Source organism: Schistocerca americana, chromosome 6 (assembly GCF_021461395.2).
Source record: "Schistocerca americana isolate TAMUIC-IGC-003095 chromosome 6, iqSchAmer2.1, whole genome shotgun sequence".
In the NCBI taxonomy this organism is placed as follows: domain Eukaryota; kingdom Metazoa; phylum Arthropoda; class Insecta; order Orthoptera; family Acrididae; genus Schistocerca; species Schistocerca americana.
The window spans coordinates 387,831,296-387,854,774 of record NC_060124.1 but is presented as its reverse complement, the minus strand read 5'-3'; positions in this window follow the sequence as shown (position 1 = coordinate 387,854,774).

Sequence of the window (23,479 nt, the reverse complement as noted above, 5' to 3'; positions counted from 1 at the left end):
GACCTTCAATGTAGGGGGGAAGACGCGTGTCACTGTGCACTTTTTCACAATTAAGTACTGTGTGTAAAAAATCTGCACAAATATCCAGTCAGATGCTGATAAGATTTCAAACTAGTGCAAAGACTGGTATCTTCCAAAAAAACAGTATCGCTTTGCGGCAGTTTGTTACACTGTACGAAAGGGTTTAATACAAGGACGTGACCGATTTTTAAACCACACATTTACATTTACGAGACCACACATTTACATTTACGAGATTACTTTGCATTTCACAATTACGAGGGCGAAAGAATCACTTTTAGACCATTTCTCTACCGTTCCACTCTTAACTCATCACGATAGTCATTTTTTTATGTAATAGGAAGTCAAACAGATACTACAGCATTCGGAGGAGAAATTTGATGACTGAAATTTCGTGAAGAGATCGCACTGCAAAACAAAATGTGTCTGTTTAAATTTTTGACACTTCAAATCTTTAACACATCCTTGACATTCTTAGCCTTATTTCGTGATAATTAATGATGAACTGCACGTCCTTGAACTTTTTCAATGTCTTTCCTCAATCCAATCGCAATGCCCGATTTCTGTTTTGCTAGCTTCGTGAATTTTGACTAAATTACAGGCAGGATACGGGTGCCAAAGTAAAAATGTCCTTGAGAGGACATAGTCACCAAGAGGATTAAAAATGTTTCCTTTTCTTTAGTCTAACTTAATGCTCCTATTATTTAGCTACAAAATGCCACTTCTTTATTCAGATTTGCCCCTTAGGTTGTGAGTTACTAATCTTTTCGTATCACATGGTAACTAAGTGTCACACTCGCTTTTGCACAATCTTGTTAAGAGTTGACTACAGTAAAGCAAGTATTTGTGTTTCAAAGATATTATTATTTCGTTTGCAAGAGAGAATTATTGTTTCGATGTTTGTTAGCGTGTCTGCATTATTGACTATTGTTTCTCAACTCGTCTTTGTTGTTTATGTTTTTGTGATACAAATGTAATGCTCTAATGTGAAGAGTTAAAAGCAGAATAAGCAAATTTGAATATAAACTGAAGTTTCGTGGAAATAAATATGTAAAAATAAACAACGAAACTGCTAGTTGTGAACAGAGGGATGAAATAACATTGAAGGTGATTTATATGAATGCTTGCTGTCTGTTCTTTAGGACATATGAGAAAGAACAGACACCAAGCATTCATGTAACAGATTCGCCTCAGTGGGCAATGAATCCACGACCTTCGGTGAGGATGCACATTTACATTGGACCTCCAGCGAGAAACTAAAATTAGCGAGCATGGGGAACATGGGTGGGAACTGCCGCTAGTTGGGAATTTGAGTGCGAGGTAGTCCGCGCATTTGCGTTTAACGCTGTGTCTGGATAGCGTATTGGTTAACCCTAATGCCTAGTAAGTAGGAGATCTTGGGTTGGAGTTCCGCACCGGCACACATTTTCAATCATCGTCGTTGATTCTACATAAAGTCCCAATGCAGCTGATATCATTAGTTCTTTCCCTTTCCTTTCTTCCTCCCTCCACCTTCAATTTACATAAAATTTTGTGCTTGATGCCACAATTTGGTGCTTCAAGTAAAAAGCTAGTATTTGCTTCCTTTTTTCCAAGAAGGTCTAGGCAGTCAAGAGACGTACTGTCTACAGACTATCTTAGGGGATGGGGTCACTAAGATTTATCAGAAAGTAGTAGAACAGAAGCCGTATTGATTTACGTTCCAACTAAGTATACTGGAGTAGGTACTGAATGTGCAGAAAAAATGTGATCACAACTTATGAAGATGTGTAAGGAAAGAAAGGTAGATGGTACAGAGGGCCTGACAAAGGTTGAAACAGACAGGATCTAGACTTACTATGTTATGGAAATTAGTAATAAGGTGTTATAAGGGACTGCAAAAAGATGGGAATTTAAGGAGATGGGACTTGGATAAACTGACTAAACCAGAGATTGTACAGAGTTTCAGGGAGAGCATAAGGGAACAACTGACACGAATGGAGGAAAGAAATACAGTAGAAGAAGAATGGGTAGCTTTGAGGGATGAAATAGTGAAGGCAGCAGAGGATCAAGTAGGTAAAAAGACGAGGGCTCGTAGAAATCCTTGGGTAACAGAAGAGATACTGAATTTAATTGATGAAAGGAGAAAATACAAAAATGCAGTAAATGAAGCAGGCAAAAAGGATTACAAACGACTCAAAAATGAGATCGACAGGAAGTGCAGAATGGCTAAGCAGGGATGGCTAGAGGACAAATGTAGGGATGTAGAGGCTTATCTCACTAGGGGTAAGATAGATACTGCCTACGGGAAAATTAAAGAGACCTTTGGAGAAAAGAGAACCACTTGCATGAATATCAAGAGCTCAGATGGAAACCCAGTTCTAAGCAAAGAAGGGAAAGCAGAAAGGTGGAAGGAGTATATAGAGGGTCTATACAGGGGCGATGTCCTTGAGGACAATATTATGGAAATGGAAGAGAATGTAGATGAAGATGAAATGGGAGATATGGTACTGCGTGAAGAGTTTGACAGAGCACTGAAAGACCTAAGTCGAAACAAGACCCCGGGAGTATACAACATTCCATTAGAACTACTGACAGCCTTGGGAGAGCCAGTCCTGACAAAACTCTACCATCTGGTGAGCAAGATGTACGAGACAGGCGAAATTCCATCAGACTTCAAGAGGAATATAATGATACCAATCCCAAAGAAAGCAGGTGTTGACATACGTGAAAATTACCGAACTATCAGTTTAATAAGTCACAGCTGCAAAATACTAATGCGAATTCTTTACAGACGAATGGAAAAACTGATAGAAGCCGACCTCGGCGAGGATCAGTTCGGATTCCGTAGAAATGTTGGAACACGTGAGGCAATACTGACCCTACGACTTATCTTAGAAGCTAGATTAAGGAAAGGCAAACATACGCTTCTAGCATTTGTAGACTCAGAGAAACAATTTGACAGTGTTGTCTGGAATACCCTCTTTCAAATTATGAAGGTGGCAGGAGTAAAATACAGGGAGCGAAAGGTTATTTACAATTTGTACAGAAATCAGATGACAGTTATAAGAGTCGAGGGATATGAAAGGGAAGCATTAGTTGGGAAGGGAGTGAGACAGGGTTGTAGCCTCTCCAGGATGCTATTCAATCTGTATATTGAGCAAGCAGTAAAGGAAACAAAAGAAAAATTCGAAGTAGGTATTAAAATCCATGTAGAAGAACTTTGAGGTTCGCCGATGGCATTGTAATTCTGTCAGAGGACTTGGAAGAGCAGTTGAACGGAATGGACAGTGTCTTGAAAGGAGGATATAAGATGAACATCAACAAAAGCAAAATGGAATGTAGTCGAATTAAGTCGGGTGATGCTGAGGGAATTAGATTAGGAAATGAGACACTTAAAGTAGTAAAGGAGTTTTGCTATTTGGGGAGTAAAATAACTGATGATGGTCGAAGTAGAGAGGATATAAAATGTAGACTGGCATTGGCAAGGAAATCATTTCTGAAGAAGAGAAATTTGTTAACATCGAGTATAGATTTAAGTGTCAGGAAGTCGTTTCTGAAAGTATTTGTATGGAATGTAGCCACGTATGCAAGGGAAACATGGACGATAAATAGTTTGGACAAGAACAGAATAGAAGCTTTCGAAATGTGGTGCTACAGAAGAATGCTGAAGATTAAATGGGTAGATCACATAACTAATGAGGAGGTATTAAATAGAATTTGGGAGGAGTTTGTGGCATAACTTGACTAGAAGAAGGGGTCGGTTGGTAGGACATGTTCTGAGGCATCAAGGGATCATCAATTTAGTATTGGAAGGCAGCGTGGAGGGTAAAAATCGTAGAAGGAGACCAAGAGATGAATACACTAAGCAGATTCAGATGGATGTGGGTTGCAGTAGGTACTGGGAGATGAAGAGGCTTGCACAGGAGGAGGAGGAGATTAGTGTTTAACGTCCCGTCGACAACGAGGTCATTAGAGACGGAGCGCAAGCTCGGGTGAGGGAAGGATGTGGGAGGAAATCGGCCGTGCCCTTTCAAAGGAACCATCCCGGCATTTGCCTGAAGCGATTTAGGGAAATCACGGAAAACCTAAATCAGGATGGCCGGAGACGGGATTGAACCGTCGTCCTCCCGAATGCGAGTCCAGTGAGCTAACCACTGCGCCACCTCGCTCGGTGCTTGCACAGGATAGAGTAGTATGGAGAGCTGCATCAAACCAGTCTCAGGACTGAAGACCACAACAAAAACAAATGAAAGAGTTTACTTCATTCTTATTGCTATGTTATGTGTTCTTACACTATCATTAAAATATTAATGAATCATAATTGGAATCAGTCAGCTTATATAATCTCGAGGATTTAACAATTTAAAGGAGTAGAGGAAATGAAATGACCACACCGGCACATAGGTAAAACAGGTGAGAGACTTCGGTTGATTGCTAAGATAGTGGAAAAAATGCATTCAGTGTAGAAAGGAGATTGCTTACAAAACACACCTGCAACCCATTCTAGAATACTGTTAAGGTGTGTGGTGCCCACATCAAAAAGAACTAAAAGAGCTTATTGACATATACGAAGAAAGGCAGCACGAATAGCCACAGGTTACTCTGGCTTACTGGAGAGCGTCATCTTTTTGCTGAAAAACCTGAGCAGGTACAAGCTTTAACAACAACTATATCGCGAGAAGTTCAATTACAAAAGTTTTAAGAACTAGTATTAAGGGAGAACGCTAGGGGTACGGTACAACCCCCTGAGTATGGACCGCGAAGCCAACATTAGACTTATGCAACGACTTTTCCCGCGCACCATGTGTCAATGGAACGGTACGAAACCGTAATACGAATACGATAGGAAGTAACAGTACCATGCACCTCATATAGTGATACAGCTGTCGATGTAGATTATTAGCTAGCCCTTTTGGAAGCATTCTTCACAGAATATCTTCGAGGAAAGCCTACTGTGCCATGAGATACTGACGGTTTTCCATGAACGTAGTTGTAAAATATGCCATTTTTATGCGGAGTCCTTGTAAAAAATGGAAGAAATTAAGTAAGACACATATGCGTTCTAGGATGGTTGTGCAACGCCCGGCGTTAGTTGCATGAGGAATTGTGGCCACTTCACTTGTAAATGTATACAGCTCTACACTGACGTGACTAAATTCATGTGACAGCAGAATACACGTATACAGATGACGGTAGTAATACATACACAAGGTACAAAAGGGCAGTGCATTACCAGAGCTGTCACTTGTAATCAGGTGATTCATATGAAAATTTTTCAGACGTGATTATGGTCACACGATGGGAAGTAACAGACTTTGAACGCAGAATGCTAACCGGAGCTAGACGTATGCGACATTCCATGTCGAAACTCGTAAGGGAATTCAGTATTCCGAGATCCACAGTATCAAGAGCGTGATTTCACTTAACGATCGAAAGCAGCGGCATTCGCGAAGGGTACGAAGAGTTGGCGGAGGAGGAGGATTAGGGAAGGATGGGAAAGGAAATCGTAACCTTTCAGAGGAACCATTTGCCTCAAGCGATATAGGAAAATCACGGAAAACCTAAATCAGGATGGTCGGACGCTGGTTTGAAACGTCGTCCTCCCGAGTGCACAGAGTTGTCAGCGCTAACGGACAAGAGCAACACCGCGTGAAATAACAGCAGAAATCAACATGGGACGTACGACCCACGCGAGTGCCTTTGCTAACAGCACGACATCGCTGGCAGTAACTCTCCGTTGGCTGGTCACTATATCGGTTAGCCTCAGATCTGTTTGAAAGCCAGGTCATGGACAGATGAATCCCGATTTCAGTTGGTAAGGGCGGATGGTCAGATGAGATCCGATTTCAGCTGGTAAGAGCTAATGCTAGGGTTCGTGTGTGACGCAGACTCCACGAAGACACGGACTCAACTTGTCAATAAGGCACAGTGCAAGCTGCTGGTGGCTCCATAAGGGCGTGTACTGTGTCATCGATTGTTGACTGGAAATACTTATGTTCGGCTACTTAGAGGCATTCATGGACTTCAAGTTTCCAAACAACGAAGGAATTTTTAAGGATGACAGTGAATCATGTAACCGGGCTACAGTGGTTCGCGATTGGTCTGAAGAGCATTCTGGAGAGTACGAGCGAATGATTTGGTCACCTGGATAGCCTCACATGAATCGCATCGAATATTTATGGGACATAATCGAGAGGTCAGTTCGTGCACAAAATCCTGCACCGCGAACACTTCCGCAAATATGGACGGTTACAGAGGCAACATAGCTCAGTATTTCTGCAGCGGACTTACAACTACTTGAGTCCATGCCACGTCGACCTGGTGAACTACCCCTGGGAAAAGGAGGTCCATCACGATATCAGGAGGTATCCTACGACTTTTGTCACCTCAGTGTGACATCGTATGAGAGGGTGCAGAGCAGTTTAAGTGGTTAACATTTTTTTTGTAAATGTCACAACACATCAGAAATTACGTTCACCACCTAACTTCTCAAACCGTTTCGTCTATGTCACTCATGGTTCAGTAAGACTTGCTTCGCTTATTTTTCCCCTCACTGGACGCGGTGTTTTTTTTGTGTCTCCTCTTGAGAGCTTCTCCCGTTGGAGGTTCGACTCCTCCCTCGGGCATGGGTGTGTGTGTTGTCCTTATCGTAAGTTAGTTTAAGTTAGATTAAGTAATGTGTAAGCTTAGGGACCGATGACTCAGCAAAATAGTTCAAATGGCTCTGAGCACTATGCGACTTAACTTCTGAGGTCATCAGTCGCCTAGAACTTACAACTAATTAAACCTAACTAACCTAAGGACATCACAAACATCCATGCACGAGGCAGGATTCGAACCTGCGACCGTAGCGGTCGCTCGCCACTCCGGCCGGCGATGACTCAGCAGTTTGATCCCGTAAGACCTTACCACAAATTTCCAAATTTTCTTTCCTCTTGATATCTAAGAGACAATATTCTCATAAGTTATTATCCAGCTACCAAGCGAGCAGGAGAACTGGTTAAGGCACAATATTCACCTTAAGCAGGCGAGAAACAAACCCAGTTCCAAGAAAGGAAGTCATAGCTATAGGCCTGGCTACCATCGGTTATTTGTAGAATTATGGAACACATCTTATGCTCACTTACTTTTTAGACATAAGCTTTCCTCTGTAGGAATTGAAATTTGTTAACAACGCTCTGGAGAGAAAAAAGCTCGATCACTTAGTCTGTAGATAGTAGTCAGTACATAACTTGAATTCGAAAGGTCTTTGGTGCAATTCCGAAGTGACACCCAGTAAAATCAACTTGACTCGATATTTCGGCGACCCAACTGGTCGCCATCTTCAGGAAAATGCTGCTTCTGCTGATGAGTCCCGCTGAGAACTGACGCCAGGTTGCAAACCGACGTCCTATGTAGGCCACCGTTCAGTACACGGCGCATGCGCCGCCCATCACGGTTTCTGCCTTCCAAAACAGGGAGGTGGCGCCACCCTTAGTGAAACACTGCTGGTAACAATATATCGCAATCAAGGCCGCACCGAAGAACGTTCAGTTTTGATGCGAGATAATACAGGATTCCACGTCTTGCTAAGAGGAAAGCCATTGAAGAGCTGGTGAAGCTTTGTCGTCATGTGCTGACCTCCACGTATTTTTTATTTAACGGTAACATTTTGGAACAGAATGACGGAATGGCTATGGGTAGTCCTTTGTCACCCATAGTCGCTACTTTATTTATGGAGGACTTCGAGGACATGGCACTGAGGACATCAGCTTTGCAACCAACGTGCTTCTGGAGATACGTGGACGATACCTTCTTCGTCTGGCCGCATGGACGTGATGCTCTTAACAGATTTTTAGACCACTTCAACTGTCTTAATCCCCATATGAAATTTACTATGGAGGTTGAAAATGATGGGATGTTTCCATTTTTAGACGTTGTGGTTTATAAAAAACCAGATGCAACTTTGGGACACAGTGTTCACCGAAAGCTGACACACACAGATTGGTATCTGCATCCTAAGAGTTGTCATCCACCACACCAACGCAATGGCGTCCTTAGGACTTTGCATCGGAAATGGCATATGCTCTCCGTACCAGACAGCTTAACCCAAGAACTTGAGCATTTGATGACTGTTTTTAGGGAAAATGGATACACCGAGAAGCAGATTCGTCGGGCTATGGAGTTTGGACCATCTGCGGAGGTATACGAAGAGGAACATAGATGTGTGGCCTTTCTTCCCTATGCTGGAGGCTTATCGTTTAAGATTGGACGAATTTTAAGGAATTTTAATATTAAGAGTGTGTTCCGTCCACCTTCTAAGATCAGGGCACTGCTCGGCTCTGTGAAAGATGATTCGGGGTTTAGAAACCCGGTGTGTACGAAATTCCGTGTCAATGTGAGAAAGCTTACATTGGCCGTTCGATTCGCACAGTGCATGACAGGTGTGTGGAACATCGCCGTCATACGAGGCTACAACAGCCGGAAAAATCGGCGATAGCAGAACACTCCCTATATGAGGGACACAATATGAAATTTGAGGAGAGTGTGGTGGTTGCCAACATTTCCGGTTTTTGGAACAGTGTCTATAAAGAGGCGATTGAAATTAGGTTGTCTGATAATTTAATCAACAGGGACAATGGGTTTCCTCTTAGCAAGACGTGGAATCCTGTGTTATCTCGCATCTCGTGAGTCGTGCTTGGATATCTCAGTCGTTAGAGTGCTTGCCTGCGAAGGGCTAAAGGTCCCATATTCGAATCTCAGTCTGGCAAACAGTTTTAACGTTCCAGGAAGTTTCAAGGTACAATTGTGCTTGAAATTTGAATGTTATGAAACATAGGAGATAAAGCATTACACCCAATCACTGTACAACCTCCTGTTGTATTTCAACAAATTTGTAACAAACATTGATAATTTTTTATTTGTGTATTAGAGAGTATAATAATTTACCATCTGTGTTGGAAATGAACTATACCAACTGTGTCTACATTTTGGAGTAATGCACAAAAAGTTAGCAATTTTTAATGAAATCGAAAACAAGATGGCAGAGTCTATATGAAACAAATAATAAATTTAATGAGTAATTAAATGCCTAATAAACGAAAAAATCATAATAACCTGACTGTAATCGTGATCAGGCAGATAATTTATAGTGGAAGGATCTTCGAGATAAAACCAACAGATGTCACTAGATCGTGGGATGAGAGAGAAATCGAGAATTGGCCTGAATCTTGGCGTGATCTTTTACTTATTTATTAGCTCCCGTTTTTTTTTCATATAATATACATAGTAGAACATATATATGTCGATAGTTCATTATTATTTCTATTATTAAAATACCTATTATATTAATTAAAGAAAGACGCATTGTAGACATAGCACAAACAGATGGCATGGTGATCGACAGCTTGAGGAAAGCATGGGGTTTCTCGAGCTCTGACATAAGCTACTCGAGCTATTTGAGTCGTGCTTGAGCACAGCACTACCCACAGTTGAATGGCAGAGATGAAATAGCGATGGCCAGCCATTGAGCATTAAGAACATGATCTATCTAAGTTTCAGCGGGATAATCAGGAGCATTGTGAGAAACTATCTAAGTATTTTCTTTGAGTGTGTTGAACACACACATTAGTGAAGCTGTGGGGAAAACGCTAGTGTATACATGTGTGTGTGTGTGTTTGAGTGTGTGTGTGTGTGTGTGTGTGTGTGTGTGTGTGTGTGGGTGGGTGGGTGGGTGGGTGGGTGGGTGGGTGAGCATGTGGGTGGGCAGGTAGGCGGGTTGGCGGGTGGGTCGATGGATGGATGTGTAGGTTTGTTTTCTACATCTCAAAGCTTCTAGATTCATGTCGATAATCTCAGCTTGGTACGTCTAACAGTCATTGTGTGGAAAGAGCACTAGTTTCGATTGGAGTGGGAGTGAATTAGGAAGTGGACTAAGAAAGGGGAAGGAATAGATGGACAGAGAGAGGGGGAAAGAGGATATAAACAGAGAGAGGGGGAGGAAGGGACACACAGAAAGAGTGGTGGGAGAAATGGGTGGACAGGGAGGGAGGGAGAGGAGTAGATGGACAGAAAGTGGAGGAGATGGACAGAGAGAGGAGGGAGGAGTAGTTGGTCAGAGAGAGGAGAGTGAAAGAATGGATAACAATAGGGGGAGGAAGTGACAGAGAAAGGGAGGAGGATTAGATGGATTGTGGGTGGGGGTGGGGAGGGTCAACCAGGAGATGTGTGCAATAAATGTGACATATGCATTCAGAGGTGGATAAAATCTAATAGAGCAATACAGGCTTGTTTTGATGATTTTAGTTATAAGGACTTTAGACATGTCTAGGGCATTTTTCTGTGCCTAACAATTCAAATTCTAATGCTGGAGACATCCTCAGAGGCTAGAAAGACGAACGAAAAAATGTCTTAGACTAAAGCTTAATGGCCATATTACTAAAATATAAAAGGATGTAAATACAGACTGTGAAAGTCTGCATTATACACTCCTGGAAATGGAAAAAAGAACACATTGACACCGGTGTGTCAGACCCACCATACTTGCTCCGGACGCTGCGAGAGTGCTGTACAAGCAATGATCACACGCACGGCACAGCGGACACACCAGGAACCGCGGTGTTGGCCGTCGAATGGCGCTAGCTGCGCAGCATTTGTGCACCGCCGCTGTCAGTGTCAGCCAGTTTGCCGTGGCATACGGAGCTCCATCGCAGTCTTTAACACTGGTAGCATGCCGCGACAGCGTGGACGTGAACCGTACGTGCAGTTGACGGACTTTGAGCGAGGGCCTTCAGTGGGCATGCGGGAGGCCGGGTGGACGTACCGCCGCATTGCTCAACACGTGGGGCATGAGGTCTCCACAGTACATCGATGTTGTCGCCAGTGGTCGGCGGAAGGTGCACGTGCCCGTCGACCTGGGACCGGACCGCAGCGACGCACGGATGCACGCCAAGACCGTAGGATCCTACGCAGTGCCGTAGGGGACCGCACCGCCACTTCCCAGCAAATTAGGGACACTGTTGCTCCTGGGGTATCGGCGAGGACCATTCGCAACCGTCTCCACGAAGCTGGGCTACGGTCCCGCACACCGTTAAGCCGTCTTCCGCTCACGCCCCAACATCGTGCAGCCCGCCTCCAGTGGTGTCGCGACAGGCGTGAATGGAGGGACGAATGGAGACGTGTCGTCTTCAGCGATGAGAGTCGCTTCTGCCTTGGTGCCAATGATGGTCGTATGCGTGTTTGGCGCCGTGCAGGTGAGCGCCACAATCAGGACTGCATACGACCAAGGCACACAGGGCCAACACCCGGCATCATGGTGTGGGGAGCGATCTCCTACACTGGCCGTACACCACTGGTGATCGTCGAGTGGACACTGAATAGTGCACGGTACATCCAAACCGTCATCGAACCCATCGTTCTACCATTCCTAGACCGGCAAGGGAACTTGCTGTTCCAACAGGACAATGCACGTCCGCATGTATCCCGTGCCACCCAACGTGCTCTAGAAGGTGTAAGTCAACTACCCTGGCCAGCAAGATCTCCGGATCTGTCCCCCATTGAGCATGTTTGGGACTGGATGAAGCGTCGTCTCACGCGGTCTGCACGCCCAGCACGAACGCTGGTCCAACTGAGGCGCCCGGTGGAAATGGCATGGCAAGCCGTTCCACAGGACTACATCCAGCATCTCTACGATCGTCTCCATGGGAGAATAGCAGCCTGCATTGCTGCGAAAGGTGGATATACACTGTACTAGTGCCGACATTGTGCATGCTCTGTTGCCTGTGTCTATGTACCTGTGGTTCTGTCAGTGTGATCATGTGATGTATCTGACCCCAGGAATGTGTCAATAAAGTTTCCCCTTCCTGGGATAATGAATTCACGGTGTTCTTATTTCAATTTCCAGGAGTGTATAATCAAAGGACTTCACACTTAGGTTCATTCACATATAGAGCTCTGTGGCATATCAGGAGTCTCGAAACCGTTAGGACAGGAGTAACTTTTGACTTGTCCAGGCTCTGGACGCAAAACTACATTGTTCATCGTTTGTGTATCATTCTCTCTCTCTCTTCTCTCTCTCTCTCTCTCTCTCTCTCTCTCTGTGTGTGTGTGTGTGTGTGTGTGTGTGGTGTGTGCAAGTCGTTAGGTTGCGTAATATTATTCTTCAAATTTTTTCACTGCGTGTTTCAGCCCCCTCTGCTTTGATCTTCCTTAGGATTCCAAGACAAAGTGTGCAGCCATCCAGGGACATCAGACATAAGACTACATGTTTCCCGTGATATCCTGATCTGCCTTAATACATATACCAAATGTGTCATCCACTTAGCGGGATCGACAACAAGGCTTCAAAGGAGCACCACTGAATGCCGATTGCTCAAAATGTTCCATATGCTACTGGCAACAAGGGGGACCCCATTGCAAGACTGTCAGACTGTTCATAGAATTCACCATTTAATTTAAAGTAGATCGACCGAAGACATGAAGAGAAACAGACGCTGACAGTGTCCAACTACAGCGGACATCACAAGATCCTGAAGAAAATCAGAGCAGAGGGGCCAAAGCGTCGATTATTTGAAGAAATATGACGCGGCCTAACAACTCAGAAGATTTTAACTTCAGTGACAACGGCCACGGAAGCCTGCAGACTTACATAACGATCTCTCCAGTTCACAGTTCTGTTCCCTGGCGAAAAACTACTGGATGCAGAAGGCACAGCAGCGGACGGACCTAGGTCCGAGATGGAAATTCTTTGTCTCGCTGTCTGGCCCGCTCTTTGTTACCTTAATGGACGGACGCTGTACTGGCTGGCAGCCGAAAGTCATAAAGCATGCCGTGACCTCACGACACCCCGCCCTCTTAAAACTTCCCGCATTACGTAGGCTCTACAGCTATTGTGAATCTTTCTGGAGGCCAGAGACAGGGAGCAACGAACTCTACTGTCTGGTGTGAATAGAAAGTCACCCCATCCGTTCTAAATCGTTCGATCGCTTTGTTTAGCCACTTAAATAAAGAAATTCACGTTCATTCTGCTAGAAGGCCACCCCTCCTCCATCTCACTCAACACCACGAACTGGAATTAAAGGGCTCGCCAGCGTCATTATGAAAAGCTCTCCCCGAGAGACAAAGTATTTTCCTAACTGCGAATCATCATCTCCCTTTGATGTTCTGATGTCTCATTTCTGGAATGCCTAGCCTCCGTTCACAGAATAACGACAAAAGAAGAAATTAAATCAGCTTGAAATGGAAAGCCTCTTCAATTTGCAGAGATAACTGAGCACACTGGTGTACAGATACAACACGAAATATATCAAACACTTAAGGAGTAAAAGACTAACTGCGAAGTACAAGGCGTTAATGTAATTTAAACGAACGGTTCTTTTAACAGGTCTCCAGTAATTTTCGACTCTGTACCTTCACTCACATTGAATCCAAAGACTTATCTAACAAGGGGATCGCGCCTACTCGACATCACCGATTTCATCCAGATTCTTGATATATAGAGGGCCTGACCAGAAATGGAACTGACACAAGTGGAAGCTCCGGATAGCTAAGCGTTTAGAAAAATAGAATTTTTGGCGCAAGTTGGGTGAGGCATGAAACATTTGTAGTCACATGGTTTCCAGGGCGCTGTTGACACAGCGGAATGGGTACAGTGCGGTAATCCGCAGGTTGTAGGTTTAATTTGCTTTTTAACGTTATTTATACTCAAAATAAACCGAAATAATGCTCTATATATTGTATTCATTAACATTTTCATAAAATGAAAGGGAAATGGACAGAAAAATGAGATATTGCAAACAAAGTTTCCAGAAAGGTACTGTAAGCCGTCCACGAGTACTTCCTATACAGAGCTAGTTTTAATATTTGACAGGTGATCGTTTACACGTGCTGAGGTGATACCAATTCGTAATACAGGGGAAGCAATAACTTTCTCTGCATCTTGTACATGTCATAAAGCCACATTTTTACTATTACGTGGCTGTTTTAAAGTTTCTATGGAAAAATAAACTTGATTTATATTCATAAAAGGTCTTCCCTCATCAAACAGTTTGGTAGCAATCCACACTAGATATTGGCGAGAATAGCTGGTGATGCACAATGGATTGCATTTTGATGCAATTTTCTCGGGATGTGATGAAAGAAGAGAAGTTCTGAATCTTTTTGATCAAATTTATCATCTGGCCGTAAAAACAGACATCGCAGGGTTCCAATAGTGGACTGCATTTGCAGGGAATCACTTTAATATTGCACAATGGCAATCCACTTAAAGTAATCTCGTAGTGTAGTTGTGGATTTGTTTATCCTCTCCATGAGTGAACTGACTGAAGAAATTTGTTCTTCTGCATGTAGGGCTTCATGATATCAAAATTGTTTTGTATAAGGCTATTGTGAGTTTCTTAGACTTTTATTAAGTAGTGAAGACTTTCGTATATTTTGCCACGTACTCATCCATCGTCTTTTTTTTTTTTTTTTTTTTTTTTTTTTTTTTTTTTTTTTTTTTTTTTTTTTTTGAATCGTCGATCCAAAAGAGTCAGTATTCCCTTGCAGGCATATGTAGAGAGTTGACAAAAATTTTCCAGAAAGGGTTATGGCATACTGTTCTGTATATGAGTGTTTTATGGTGTTCATATTCTGTTGTGACATATTACAAGTTCCTAATCAGGAGGGAATTATTTAGTCTTACCTGAGTGCTTCAGTAGTTCAGTTTTTGAATCTCTGCATATTAATCTAATTTATTGGAGACATTTAATACTTTTTCCTTAGTGTCTGTGGTAGAGTTCTGAAGCGTGTGCCGATTGTCCTCGTTTGTCTGTGTAGTATAATTTTCCATGGTCTTGAGTATGGATAGAGACTGTGGTAGCTGTGTGCAGATGCGAGCCGAGATAGTGACACTTCGCTGTCAGCTCCAGGCTGCGATGTCTTCAGTTACGCATCTTGAAGCTGCAGTGGATAGGTATCACTGTTGTGGGTTGGCCTTGCGGATCCAACATACGTCTAGCATGTTTTTTTTCCACCATGGGAATTAACTTCTGAGGTCATCAGTCCCCTAGAACTTAGAATTACTTAAAGCTAACTAACCTAAGGACATCACACAAGTCCATGCCTGAGGCAGGATTCGAACCTGCGACCGTAGCAGTCGCGCAGTTCCAAACTGTAGCGCCTAGAACCGCTAGGCCACTCCAGCTGGCCCAGCACGTCTGAGATCCCTGATTGGCCTGCAGCAATGACCACTCCAGTTATTGATCGCATTGAGGTTGACCACTCACCCACCTCAGGGTGTGCAGGTAGTGAAAGACTTCCCTGGTTAGTCTGACACACAGGTTCCAGGTGCTGTCTGTGGCTGAGACTATATCTCAGCCAGATGCAATCGCTTGTCTTATTTGAGAGGGAACTTCTGAGCCTGCAAGATCTGGGCAATCATAGAGGGTGGGAATATTGGTAGTTGGGAGCTCCCATGTCAGGCGCGCTATGGGGACCCCTTAGGGACATGGTGCCACAGAGGGGAAGAAAACCAGTGTGCAGTCTGTGTGCATAAAAGGTGGAGTCCTTCTGGATCTGGAAAAGCTCCTTCCCGATACCATGAAGAGCACAGGATGCAGCCAACTGAAGGTAAGGCTCACGCCAGTACCAATGATGTGTGGATCAGAAGAGATTCTCTCTGATCGTACAATGAAGGCTTCCACGACCAGATGTTTCAGCTGCTGAGAATTCTTCTGGGTTGTATGGCTGTGGTCCATGGAAGTCTTCTATCCCTGACGTTTCGTCCAAGGCTGTGTTGGACATCTTCGGAGGTACTCCTGGTTGTGCTGAGTCATGCCGCCACACAACCTGGAAGAATTCTCAGCAGCAGATTGTCTCTGGTTTCGAGCGGCTAACGGAATTGTTAAAGGATGTCAGCCTTACTCGCGAATGAAAGCAGAGCTCACCATTTGCAGCGTAGTTGAACAGATAGATCGAGGACCTTTGCTTCAGAGCCGAGTGGAGAGTCTGAATCAGAAGCTCAATTTGATCTACAACCTTGTAGGTAGCAGATTCGTCGACTTCCGCCATAGTGTGGTTCGTTTCTGCATTTCACTGAATAGGTCAGGAGTCCACTATACGCAGGAGGCGGCTGCATGTGTAGCAGGGACTATGTGGCGTGGACTGGGAGGATTTTGGGCAAGTTAGTATGGGCAAAAGTCATTCTTGGCAAACTGAATAAAATAATAATTGGATTTATTTACCGACTTCCCAATTCAGATGATAAAACTGCTCAAAGGTTCAAAGAAAACTTGACTTTGATTTCAAACACGTGCCCGACTCATACAATTAAAGTTGGTGGCGGCTTTAATTTACCCTTGGTATTATGGCGAAAGAATATGTTTAATCCGGAGATACGCATAAAACATCTTACGAAATTATACTATCTCTGAAAATTATTTCGAGCAGTTAGTTCATGAGCCCACGCGAATGGTAAACGGTTGTAAAAACGCACTTGACCTCATAGCAATAAATAATCCTGAGCTAATAACGAACACCAAAGCGAATACAGGGATTCGTGAACACTGGGTTGCCGTAGCGGAACTGAATACTGTAACCCCAAAATACTCCAAAAATAAACGAAAAATATACCTATTCAAAAAAGCAAATAATAATTCACTTGACGCCTTCCTGAGAGACGACCTCCACTCCATCCAAATTAACTGTGTAAGTGTCGACCAGGTGTGGCTTGAATTCAAAGAAACAGTGTCGATAGCGATTCAGGTGACTATTCCCGTGGTCTAGGGGTAGCGTGTCTTCGGTCCCGGGTTCGATCCCCGCCACTGCCTAAATTTTGATAAATAATCAGCATTGGCGGCCGAAGACTTCCGGTATAAGAAGTCAGAGTCTTTCTGCCAACGGCCTTGTCAAAGAGGGCGGAGGAGCGGATAGAGGTTCAGGGCACTCTCTTGTCCTAGGGGTGGGAAATTGCCCCTAAGGCTGAAGAATCAGCAATGATCAACGACATGTGGATACAGAAGGCAATGGAAACCACTGCATTAAAGACACGTAACGTGTATCCACAGGACATGTGGCCTGTAATTGAAGAAGTGTCATGATGATCTCTCCATTGGCAAAAGATTCCGGAATAGTCCCCCATTCGGATCTCCGGGAGGGGACTGCCAAGGGGGAGGTTACCATGAGAAAAAGATTGAATAATCAACGAAAGGATAACGTTCTACGAGTCGGGGCATGGAATGTCAGAAGTTTGAACGTGGTAGGGAAACTAGAAAATCTGAAAAGGGAAATGCAAGGGCTTAATCTAGATACAGTAGGGGTCAGTGAAGTGAAGTGGAAGGAAGACAAGGATTTCTGGTCAGATGAGAATCGGGTAATATCAACAGCAGCAGAAAATGGTATAACAGGTGTAGGACTCGTTATGAATAGGAAGGTAGGGCAAAGGGTGTGTTACTATGAACAGTTCAGTGACCGGGTTGTTCTAATCAGAATCGACAGCAGACCAACACCGACAACGATAGTTCAGGTATACATGCCGACGTCGCAAGCTGAAGATGAACAGATAGAGAAAGTGTATGAGGATATTGAAAGGGTAATGCAGTATGTAAAGGGGGACGAAAATCTAATAGTCATGGGCGGCTGGAATGCAGTTGTAGGGGAAGGAGTAGAAGAAAAGATTACAGGAGAATATGGGCTTGGAACAAGGAATGAAAGAGCAGAAAGACTAACTGAGTTCTGTAACAAGTTTCAGCTAGTAATAGCGAATATCCTGTTCAAGAATCACAAGAGGAGGTATACTTGGAAAAGGCCGGGAGATACGGGAAGATTTCAATTAGATTACATAATGGTCAGACAGAGATTCCGAAATCAAATACTGGATTGTAAGGCGTACCCAGGAGCAGATATAGACTCAGATCACAATATAGTAGTGATGAAGAGTAGGCTGAAGTCAGGAAGAATCAATACGCAAAGAAGTGGGATACGGAAGTACTAAGGAGTGACGAGATACGTTTGAGGTTCTCTAACGCTATAGATACAGCAATAAGGGAAAGCGCAGTAGGCAGTACAGTTGAAGAGGAATGGACATCTCTAAAAAGGGCCATCACAGAAGTTGGGGAGGAAAACATAGGTACAAAGAAGGTAGCTGCGAAGAAACCATGGGTAACAGAAGAAATACTTCAGTTGATTGATGAAAAGAAGAAGTAGAAACATGTTCCGGGAAAATCAGGAATACAGAAATACAAGTCGCTGAGGAATGAAATAAATAGGAAGTGCAAGGAAGCTAAGACGAAATGGCTGCAGGAAAAATGTGAAGACATCGAAAAAATTATTATTGTCGGAAGGACAGACTCAGCATACAGGAAAGTCAAAACAACCTTTGGTGACATTAAAAGCAAGGGTGGTAACATTAAGAGTGCAACGGGAATTCCACTGTTAAATGGAGAGAAGAGAGCAGATAGGTGGAAAGAATACATTGAAAGCCTCTATGAGGGTGAAGATTTGTCTGATGTGATAAAAGAAGAAACAGGAGTCGATTTGGAAGAGATAGGGGATCCAGTATTAGAATCGGAATTTAATAGAGCTTTGGAAGACTTACGGTCAAATAAGGCAGAAGGGATAGATAACATTCCATCAGAATTTCTAAAATCATTGGGGGAAGTGGCAACAAAACGACTATTCACGTTGGTGTGTAGAATATATGAGTCTGACGATATACCATCTGACTTTCGGAAAAGCATCATCCATACAATTCCGAAGACGGCAAGAGCTGACAAGTGCGAGAATTATCGCACAATCAGCTTAACAGCTCATGCATCGAAGTTGCTTACAAGAATAATATACAGAAGAGTGGAAAAGAAAATTGAGAATGCGCTAGGTGACGGTCAGTCTGGCTTTAGGAAAAGTAAAGGGACGAGAGAGGCAATTCTGACGTTACGGCTAATAATGGAAGTAAGGCTAAAGAAAAATCAAGACACTTTCATAGGATTTGTCGACCTGGAAAAAGCGTTCGACGGTGTAAAATGGTGCAAGCTGTTCGAGATTCTGAAAAAAGTAGGGGTAAGCTATAGGGAGAGACGGGTCATATACAATATGTACAACAACCAAGACGGAATAATAAGAGTGGACGATCAAGAACAAAGTGCTCGTATTAAGAAGGGTGTAAGACAAGGCTGTAGCCTTTCGCCCCTACTCTTCAATCTGTACATCGAGGAAGCAATGATGGAAATAAAAGAAAGGTTCAGGAGTGGAATTAAAATACAAGGTGAAAGGATATCAATGATACGATTCGCTGATGACATTGCTATCCTGAGTGAAAGTGAAGAAGAATTAAATGATCTGCTGAACGGAATGAACAGTCTAATGAGTACACAGTATGGTTTGAGAGTAAATCGGAGAAAGACGAAGATAATGAGGAGTAGTAGAGATGAGAACAGCGAGAAACTTAACATCTGGATTGATGGTCACGAAGTCAATGAAGTTAAGAATTCTGCTACCTAGGCAGTAAAATAACCAATGACGGACGGAGCAAGGAGGACATCAAAAGCAGACTCGCTATGGCAAAAAAGGCATTTCTGGCCAAGAGAAGTCTACTAATATCAAATACCGGCCTTAATTTGAGGAAGAAACTTCTGAGGATGCAAGTCTGGAGTACAGCATTGTACGGTAGTGAAACATGGACTGTGGGAAAACCGGAACAGAAGAGAATCGAAGCATTTGAGATGTGATGCTATAGACGAATGTTGAAAGTTAGGTGGACTGATAAGGTAAGGAATGAGGAGGTTCTACGCAGAATCGGAGAGGAAAGGAATATGTGGAAAACACTGACAAGGAGAAGGGACAGGATGATAGGACATCTGCTAAGACATGAGGGAATGACTTCCATGGTACTAGAGGTAGCTGTAGCGGGCAAAAACTGTAGAGGAAGACAGAGATTGGAATACGTCAAGCAAATAATTGAGGACGTAGGTTGCAAGTGCTACTCTGAGATGAAGAGGTTAGCACTGGAAAGGAATTTGTGGCGGGCCACATCAAACCAGTCAGTAGACTGATGATCAAAAAAAAAAAAAAATTAATTAACAAACGACGGAGCTGGTCCCCCTTGGTACACAAAGTGAGTCAGAACACTGTTGCAGAAACAACGAAAAAATCAAACCAAATTTAAACGAACGCAGTATCTCCAAGATTGTCGATCTTTGCCAGAAGCTAGAAATTTAGCGCGGACGTCATTGCGAGATGCTTATGATAGTTTCCACAACAAAACTTTGTCTCGAAACCTGTCAAAAAATTCAAAGAGATTCTAGTTGGATGTAAGTTATGCTAGCGGCAAGACATAGCCGACGCTTTCTCTACGCGATAACAATAGAAATACTATCGACGACAATGCCTCGAAAGCAGAGTTACTAAACACAGCCGGCCGGAGTGGCCGTGCGGTTCTAGGCGCTACAGTCTGGAACCGAGCGACGGCCACGGTCGCAGGTTCGAATCCTGCCTCGGGCATGGATGTGTGTGATGTCCTTAGGTTAGTTAGGTTTAATTAGTTCTAAGTTCTAGGCGACTGATGACCTCAGAAGTTAAGTCGCATAGTGCTCAGAGCCATTTGAACTAAACACAGACTTCAGAAATTTCTTCGCCAAAAAGGAAAAAAGTAAATATTTCAGATTTCGAAACAAGAACAACTGCGGACATGAAGAACTTAGAAGTAGATATCCTCGGAGTAGTTAAGCAAAATCAGGTGACCTGGTCCAGACTGTATACCAATCAGGTTCCTTCCAGAGAATGCTGATGCATTAGTTCCATACTTAACAATCATGTACAACTGGTCGCTCGTCAAAAGATCCGTACCCAAAGATTGGAAAGTAGCACAAGTCACACCAGTTCAAATGGTTCAAATGGCTCTGAGCACTATGGGACTCAACATCTTAGGTCATAAGTCCCCTAGAACTTAGAACTACTTAAACCTAACTAACCTAAGGACATCACACACACCCATGCCCGAGGCAGGATTCGAACCTGCGACCGTAGCAGTCCCGCGGTTCCGGATTGTAGCGCCAGAACCGCACGGCCACCGCGGCCGGTCACACCAGTATCCAATAAAGGTGGTAGGAGTAATTCGCTTAATTACAGGCCCATATCGTTAACGTCTATATGCAGTAGAACTTTGGAACATATATTACGTTCGAACATTATGGATTTCCTGGAAGAGAACGGTTTATTGACAACACGGATTTAGAAAACGTATTTCTTGTGAAACAAAGCTAGCTCTTTATTCACACGAAGTGCTGAGTGCTATTGACAAGGGATTTCAAATTGATTCCGTATTTATAGATGTCCAAAAGGCTTTTGAGACCGTACCACACAAGCGGCTTGTATCGAAATTGCGTGCTTATGGAATATCGTCTCAATTACGTGACTGCATTCGTGATTTTCAGTCAGAGAGATCACAATTCATAGTAAATGACGGAAAGTCATCGAGTAAAAGAGAAAAGATTTTTGGCGTTCCCTAAGGCAGTTTTTAGGCCATCTGCCGTTCGTTACCTCTATAAACGACTTCGGAAACAATCTGAGCAACCATATTAGGTTATTTGCAGGTGGTACTGCCGTTTATCGCCTAGTAAACTCATCATAAGATGAAAACAAACTGCAAAAAAATTTAGAATAGATATCTGAATGGAGGGAAAATTGGCATTTGGCCCTAAGTAATGAAAAGTGTCAGGTCATCCAGATGAGTGCTAAAAGGAATCCGTTAAACTTCCATTACACGATAGATCAGTCAAATCTAAAGGCTGTAAAGTCAACTACATACCTAGGAATTACAATTACTAACAATTTAAGTTGGAAATAACACCCAGAAAATGTTGTGGGGAAGGCAAACCAAAGACTGTGTTTTACTGGCAGAACATTTAGAAAATGTAACAGATTCACGCACGGTGTGAGATCCTTAAAGGGTAGAACTAACGGAGTACATCGAGAATTTTCAAAGAACAGCAGCAAGTTTCGCATTATTGCGAAATAGGGGTGAGAGTGTCACTGACATGATACAGGATTTGGGGTGGACACCAATAAAACAAAGGCGTTTCTCGTTGCGGTGGAATCTTCTCTCGAAATTTCAGTGACCTACTTTCTCCTCCGAAGGGAAAAAATTTTACTGACGGCAACCTACCGAGAGAGAAACGATCGTCATAATATAATAAGCGAAGTCAGAATTGTCACGGAAAGATACAGGTGTTCGTTTTTATCGCGCGCTGTTCGAGATTGGAATAATAATGAATTATTGTGAAAGTGGTTCTGTGAACCCTTTTCCAGGGTGATTTGCAGAGTATCCATATAGATGAGAACTAGTTTTTCCCTTCGATAGTCCAGGGTCGGTTATAATCGATAGCTGCTGGCAACTTCGAAAGGGAATACGTGAATGTAAGTACTTTATTATATCTCACGTTCAGAGGAGTATTTCGATTGACGTCGACGAATGTCAATTGAGGGGACGCCTTGTTTACAACCCTTTCTTGGAAAGTTATTTGAGATTCGCCGTGGATGGTGCAAGTAAAATCCTTTCTTGGAAATTGGTTTGTTAACACAAATTTTCCTAGGCATTTGCTTTACACGCATTTGTTGGGGTTGGGGTTGTTTGGTGGAAGAGACCAAACAGCGAGGTCATCGGTCTCACACGATTAGGGAAGGATGGGGAAGGAAGTCGGCCCTGCCCTGTCAAAGGAACCATCCCGGCATTAGCCTGGAGCGATTTGGGGAAATCACGGAAAACCTAAATCAGGATGACCGGAAGCGGGATTGAACCGTCGTCCTCCCGATTGCGAGTCCAGTGTGGTAACCACTGCGCCACCTCGCTCGGTCTACACGAACTTGTTATTAATGTTAATAAATACGATATATTCAGCATTATTTCGGTTTATTTGCAACTGAAGTAAGGTAAAAAGAGTAAAATAAAAAAAATGGTTTCCTCACAGGGACTCCAATCCACGACCCTCAGATTACCTATTTTTACAGTCTCCTCAGCCCCACCGCTGCTTGGAAACGGCAGTCTCATAAAGGACTCACGCATGGCTCGACTCTCACAAAAAATGCTATTGTAAGAAGATGAATCACATACAGCCGTCCTTACCATGCCATTTACTATGTGGCTACCAGTTCCGGTGATTCAGTGCAGCATCTTCATGCCTTAGCTGATGGTGGCCAACATCTATAACTGGCTTTCCCAGGCTACCTGTAACCGCAATATTGAACCATCAACTAACTGGAGAGACAACACTGAGATTACACATAGTCTGCAAAAACCAGTTTGGCCACTGATGCATGGTGTATACGGATGATGTTAACCCCATCGGCATCAACTAAGGCCTGAAGATGGTGCACTGAAGCACCGAAATTGGTAATCATACAATAAATAGCATCATAAGGACTGATGTAGGTATTTCATTTTATTACATAAGTGAACGGCCGAAGTACCCCAGACCTCCAATCACAAGCATGGACATACAAAAACAAAACAAAACAAAAAATGCTACGT